This window comes from Geotrypetes seraphini, chromosome 11 (assembly GCF_902459505.1).
Source record: "Geotrypetes seraphini chromosome 11, aGeoSer1.1, whole genome shotgun sequence".
Taxonomy (NCBI): domain Eukaryota; kingdom Metazoa; phylum Chordata; class Amphibia; order Gymnophiona; family Dermophiidae; genus Geotrypetes; species Geotrypetes seraphini.
The window spans coordinates 74,434,587-74,441,408 of NC_047094.1; the positions used below are offsets into that span (position 1 = coordinate 74,434,587).

Genomic DNA, 6,822 nt, shown 5'->3' on the forward strand with positions numbered 1-6,822 from the left:
CATAAACATGTATGTTCCACTATATGCATTGGTATTTCAGAATGAAAAAACAAAATAGCACTGTGGAGATGATGGTCTTGATAAATTAATTTTATTATTTGTATACTACTTATATCCTAAGTGGTTTACATTCAGGTTCTTTATCATATTTCCCTATCTGTCCCGATGGGCTCAAACTCTATCTAGTGCACCTGGGGCAATGAGGGAATTAAGTGACTTGCCCAGGGTCACAAGGAGCAGCGAGGGATTTGAACCCACAACCTCAGGGTGCTGAGGCTGCAGCTCTAACCCCTGCATCACACATTCTTCACAAGTAAAAACGATACATACACTTGAAAAATCCAAATCATACACGCATCAATTCTGCAGCATGGACCTGACACAATCCGTGTTTCGATATAAGACGACCTTCTCCTGGGGTCCATACAGGTTAAACCACAAGATATAAAACTGCCAAAGGCATCAAACACACTGTGTGTTAAAAGCCGGAACACAGTGGGCGCTGTCTGATTCTAGCAAAGTCAGAGGGTACCCACTGCGTCCCGGCATTCAACACACAGAATTTTGGATGCCTTTGGCAGTTTTATATCTTGTGGTTTAATCTGTACGGACCCCAGAAGAAGGTTGTCTTATACCGAAACACGGACCGTGTCGAGTTCACACCACAGAAATGTGTAAGATTTGGATGCAAGCGTACACATCATTTTTACCTATGAAGCTTGTTTCACAATAGACTCTTTATCAAGACCAGAGGTCTCAAACTCGTGGCCCAGGGGCCACATGTGGCCCACCAGGTACTATTTTGAGGCCCTCGGTATATTTATCATAATCAGAAAAGTAAAATAAAACAGTTTCTTGATCATATGTCTCTTTAGCTATAAATGACAATATTATTATTAAGACTTAGCCAAAAGGAAAGATTTATAAACTATAAAGAGTTTTACCTCATGCATAATTGCCATTTCTTTATTAATAATAATAATAATAACTTTATTCTTCTATACCGCCATAGTCGTGAGACTTCTAGGCGGCTCACATTGAAGAAAGCTGGACAGTCAGCGAGTTACAAAATGCAGATAGTCAGAGAATTACAGTATGCAGAATCTTAAAAGGCATCTTAATTGTTAAAAATTGTTAAAAAATTTCAGAGGCAGGAGTAGACATATTTGAAATAATAGAATTTGATTTAGTATTTGGTGTAGATACTTTTTAGGTGATATTTCTGTCGAATAAGGCAGTTTTTATAGCTTTTCTAAAGGCGTCATAGGTCAGTCTAGCTCCATTAATGTAGTTGTCTAGCCAGTGTTGTTGTTTGTTTGCTTGGTACATAAAAGTTCTATCCAGAAAGGTTTTGTATTTTCAGCCGGTAATGCTTGGGTATGCAAACAGATTGCAGTTTCTGGTTTGTCTTGTAGGGCTGTATAGTACGAAGTGAGGTAGCAGGTAGATAGGAGCTATTCCCCAAACCAGCTTGAAACATGCAAGAGAACTTGAATGTTATTCACGCCTCCATTGGCAGCCAGTGTAGCAGTCTGTAGTAGGGGCTAACATGGTCGCTTTTTTTCAATCCAAATATCAAGCGGACCGCTGAGTTCTGAACAATTCTACATTTCCTCACTGTTTTTTGGGGTATACCCATATAAACGATATTGCAATAGTCCAGTGTAGAAAGCACTAGCGATTGTACTAGTAATCTAAATGATAATGGGTCAAAGTAGTTTTTGATGGTCTTTAACTTCCATAATGTCAGGAAACACTTTTTTACCACTATGTTCGTGTGTTCAACCATTGTCAAATGTGTGTCTAATGTGACTCCCAATATTTTTATTTATGAGATGGAGTCAGCATGGGTTCAGCTGAGGGAGATCTTGCCTCACCAATTTCTATCAAGTGGTCTTCCCTCCTTTCTATATAGTCTATTGGTACGGTACTCTCCACAAAGAACGCTATGTTTAGTCTCTTGATACCATACTCGCCATAAAAAAATGCTACGTTCTTTACAACAGTAGTTATTAGATGTTCCCTCTTTTTGAAAATTCTTCCTTGACTTTCATAGAAATTCTTTTCTCTCTGTCATGGCTCCCACTCTCTGGAACTCTCTGCCTCTATCTTCGCTTAGAAAAATAATTAATGACCTATAAAGGTGCAATTAAAGGCATACTACTTTTCTGTGGCTTTCTGTTCTTAATCTCCTCACTTTGTAAATATAGCAGGCAAAATTTACATACACTGGCATTCCTGAAAATTTTTCATTTCACTTAGTGTGGGCAGAAAGAATTCAATTTTTTTTTTACATCTCTAACCACATCGTTCATTCCTTCCCTCTCCCCAACCTATTCTTTTTTTTTGCTGTTTTATTGTTACAGTACCTACCAATTCCTTCCTTTCCTGATGTTTCTATGGTTGTCTTACTGTTTCTTCAAATTTCATGTTTTGTCTATTTTTTTCTACCCATTTTATTTTTTATTCATGTTTTTTAAATTCATTTTTTTAAATTCTTTTTACATTTTATTCTAAACTGCTTAGATTTACCTTGGTTTTATATTTGCAGTATATTAAATAAATTGAACTTGAACTGGTTGATGTAGTGTATTTAGATTTTTAGAAAGCTTTAAGTTCCTCATGAGAGGCTCCTCAGAAAATTAGTCATGGAATAGGTGGCAAAGTTCAGTTGTGAGACATCAACGATTTTTTTTCTGGGGCCCTCCAAGTATCTACAAATCCAAAATGTGGCCCTGCAAAGGGTTTGAGTTTGAGACCGCTGATCAAGACCATCGTCTCTACAATGCTGTTTTGTTTTGTTTTGTTGCTCCCTTTCAACTGTGGAACCATTTGGTGATTTTTTTTCTGTTTGCCTTGGTATTTCAGAACATAACACATGTATATCTGATACATTAGTAACATGCAAGTCTATGTTTTCAGGAGCTATCACAGTATCTGATATCCTCTGTCATGAAGCTATCACGAGGCTCCTTTTACGAAGGTATTCCTAAGCACCTATGTCTTAGGCACCATTCATAGACTCGAGGCCATAGTCCCTAATTCTAGAAAGTTTCATGCCCAAATTTCAGAACAGCACACAAATTTGTGCAGGCAATATATAGAATAAGGTCAGATGCAAACATAATGGTTAATGACTTAATTAGTTGCTAATTGACATGCCAACAAAGAAAAACATTTTTTCTTGGTGCCTTGAGTTTTTGACTTGTTCCTGGGATTATTTGGGGCACTGATTCAGAAAATTGCATTGGATAGACTGTATCAGCTCTAGTTTCTTATATAAGGTTATGGAATAGTAGGTATGCCTTTGGGATAGTAGAGCCAAATATGAACATTGGGCAAAAAAAGATTGGCCTCCAAGGGTTGAAGGACAAAATGTAATCAATGAACCTTTGGTAGCACAAGATAGAATCATACTGCCATCACTATATATAAAGCTAGGCCTGATGAAACAGTTTATAAAGACTTTGAATAAAGACAGTTTGTGCATTGAGTACATAGCACGTATGTTACCTGGACTTACCATGGAAAAACTGAAGGCAGGAACTTTCGATGGTCCACACATCAGATAACTTATAAATGACCCACATTCCATAGCATCAATGAATGAAATTGAATCATGTGCCTGGTCTTCATTTGTTCTTATTGTGAAAAAATTTCTTGGCAACAGCAAGGAAGACTACACACAATTAGTAGAGGATATGCTCTTTCATTTCAACAGGCTTGGCTGTAACATGAGTGTTAAAGCCCATTATCTGCACATTTACTTAGATCGCTTTCCAGAGAACCTTGGTGACTTAAGCGAAGAGCATGGTGAAAGATTTCACCAAGACATAGAAAGAATGGAAGCCAGATACCAAGGAAGATGGGATGCACACATGATGGCAAACTAGTTTTGGAATTTTATGCGGGATTGTCCTGGCAGGTCCCACTCCCAGATGTCTTACCAAAGGAGCTTCTTGTGTGTCAAATGACTGGAAAGTTTGTATCATAAACTTGTGCTTTTGGTATGAAATAAGTAGATTTGCATGTTGTACACTTTGTAAAAAAATTTGTAATGTTTCCTTCAAACTTAAAAGATATTAATTTAAAAACTACATTAAAATTTCCAGATTTTTTAATGGGCGAGCAGAGCGAAGAGTGGCATATAGCACATGTTCTATATCTCAAAAACTAAAGCTGATAGGAGAAAACTGGTGCCATTTTTGGAATCGCAGGTCAAATATACTCAGAAAGAGGTCTAACATTTGAGGCACCAAAATGAGTGCTGGCCAGTGTTATTGGCTGTTATTGGTGCTAATTGACAGTACACATGTAACTGCTCATGGCCAGTAATTTATAAGTTGTGTGTTCAAATTCTAGAGTGTGCACCTCCAAGAGGTTGTGGACCTGAGAGGGGCATGGGCAGTGGCATAGCTAGAGAGGTTTGTTCCCGGGGGCGGTGGCACATGGCAGCACTGAACCATGCACCCTCCATGCTCTTGACTGCCATGCCATGTGCTCCTCATCCCTCACCTCTTCAGCACCTCCCCCACCCCTGGAATACTTTTTGAAATGTTCACCGCAATGAGAAGCATCTTCCACCTGCTTGTGTTGGCCTCGGCTCCCTTCTGACATTACGTCCTGGAAGTGATGTCAGAAGGAAGCTGAGGCCAGTGCGAGCAGCAGGTGGAAGATGCTTGCACCATGGAACGTTTCAAGAGGTATGTGAGAGGGGGCGTAGAGGGGAAGAGGCACTGGCGTTCCTGTGAAGACGGTACCCGGGGTGGTCCTACCCCTTTTACTACGCCACTGGGCATGGGCAGGTCAGGGGTGTATAAGACAGGTGTGCATTTATAGAATAGGAGCATTTATGCACCTGACAGTAGCATTTACACCAGCCATTGAACTAGCGTAAGCGCTCATGCCTACAGTAAGGCACATAAGTGGGGGCATGGGTTAGATAAACGTGTAACTACTAATGACTGGCAATTAGTGCTTGTTAAGGTCAATTATTGATGGTGCTGACCCAGCCAGTTAGCACTAATTCAGCTAATTAGTTTACATGCATATCTGATGACTGCGTGCAAACTTGAGCACCTAACTTGGATGCCCTTTTCTGAATTCCAGGGAATATGTATTCTTCCTAGACATCTGCGCTCTTTAAACCACCACCCCTACTATGCCCACCCTTCTTCATTCCATTACTGTATCTCCCTCCATCCCCATGGGTTCTAAACCCAGTCCTTGGAACAGACTCTGCCAGCCGGGTTTTCAGGATACCCACAATGAATATGCAAAAGATGGATTTTCATACAATGGAAGCAGTGCATACAAATCATATACATTCATTGTGGATATCTTGAAAACCAGACTGGCTTGTTGTGCCTGAGTTGAGAGCCCCTGCCCTAAGGTTATATCCATCTACTAGTCTTTCCCACTGTAGCCCCCACTTCCTAAGCCTGTCATCCAATTCACTTATCTATCCCCCACCTACTCATTAATCTACTTCCACTTACCTACCCACTCACACCCCAAAACCCCTGCCCTCCCCTATTCACCTAACTAGCTATTTCATGAAAGAAGTCAATCAGACTTGTAGGGTGAGATGTCCACCTTGTAGCTTCCAGGTTCTGCCCTACATCATCTTTCATTGCTGCTTCCGTCACTTTAGCCCCCTTTGAAGCTGAGCTAATACGTCTCTTGCCTGTTGCATTAATTCGATTTGTCTTGGCTGTTCCTTTGCATATCTTGACTTCAGATAAGTGCTTGCTCTTAGTTGTAAATCTAATTTAGCTCCTTTCCTGTATGAACTTTCAAATCACCATATGAAATCATTTTCCTGTTGCTTGTAAGACAGAAGTTTCAGATAAGGTGGTCATAAGATATTCAGGAATCAGCAGAGAGAAGCTGACACAGAGATGTTATGTGGATTAAAGCTTCAGCTATTTTAACTCACAAATATATTTCACTTTTTTGTAGTCAAAATAGGGGAATTCAGTAAAGGCTGCCCAAAGTTAAGTGGTGGGATGATGTGCACTAAGTATGAATTCTGCGCAGAACTGCCATTAAATCTGCAATTTTGCGTCTAACTTCTGTCAGGCTTGGAAATGCAAGTATTTTATAACACTGCACCTAAATGCTGGGCATGCATCTGACCCACCCATGTCCCTCCTGTGGCCACACCCTTTGGAGTTTTCCACTGGCTATAGAATAGGGGCCAAGGGTCACATACATGCTAAACTACTAAAGACTGGCCATTAGCTCTTATAAAGGTTAATTATTGATAGCACTAATTAAGTCAATTAGTTTTATGCACATATCTGATAATTGCATCCAAATCTGAGCACCTAACTTTGGATGTCCTTAACAGACTTCCAGGGAATATGTATTCTTCCAATTCTTCTCTATAAAACATAAAAACCCTCCTCTGTTTTTTCTTCCCTTATGGTAGGAATTAACAGATATTTACAGATTATACAGGACAGGGGAGGAGTCATACCTCAGACTCCTTCAACTTCAGTGCGTCAGCAGGGATCCCTAGGGTCCGTTAGCTGAATCACTCCAGAGCCTGTTTATTCTTAGGTGTAGCTGGTGGGCCATTAGGGACACAGGCCCTCTAGTATTGCCTCAAGCCCCTCCAACTTCAATGCATTAGCTGGGATCCCCAAGGTCCGCCAGCTGAATCACTCCAAAGCCTGTTTATTCTTAGGTGCAGCCAGCGCTGTGAGCAGATCAAGACCTTGAATGGCATATCCTTTTCATAATCAAATAAAATCATGGGCGGGGCAGGTGACCTATAAGGATCTGGTATGCCAGCTGTGCATTAGGGGAGGAAGGCTG

General features: G+C 40.4%; 1 long non-coding RNA gene across 2 annotated transcripts in view; it reads left to right on the forward strand.

Moving 5' to 3' along the window:
- LOC117345477 overlaps positions 1 to 6,822 on the forward strand; it is a 38,242-nt gene that overhangs the window by 18,930 nt on the left and 12,490 nt on the right. The window lies entirely within an intron of this gene.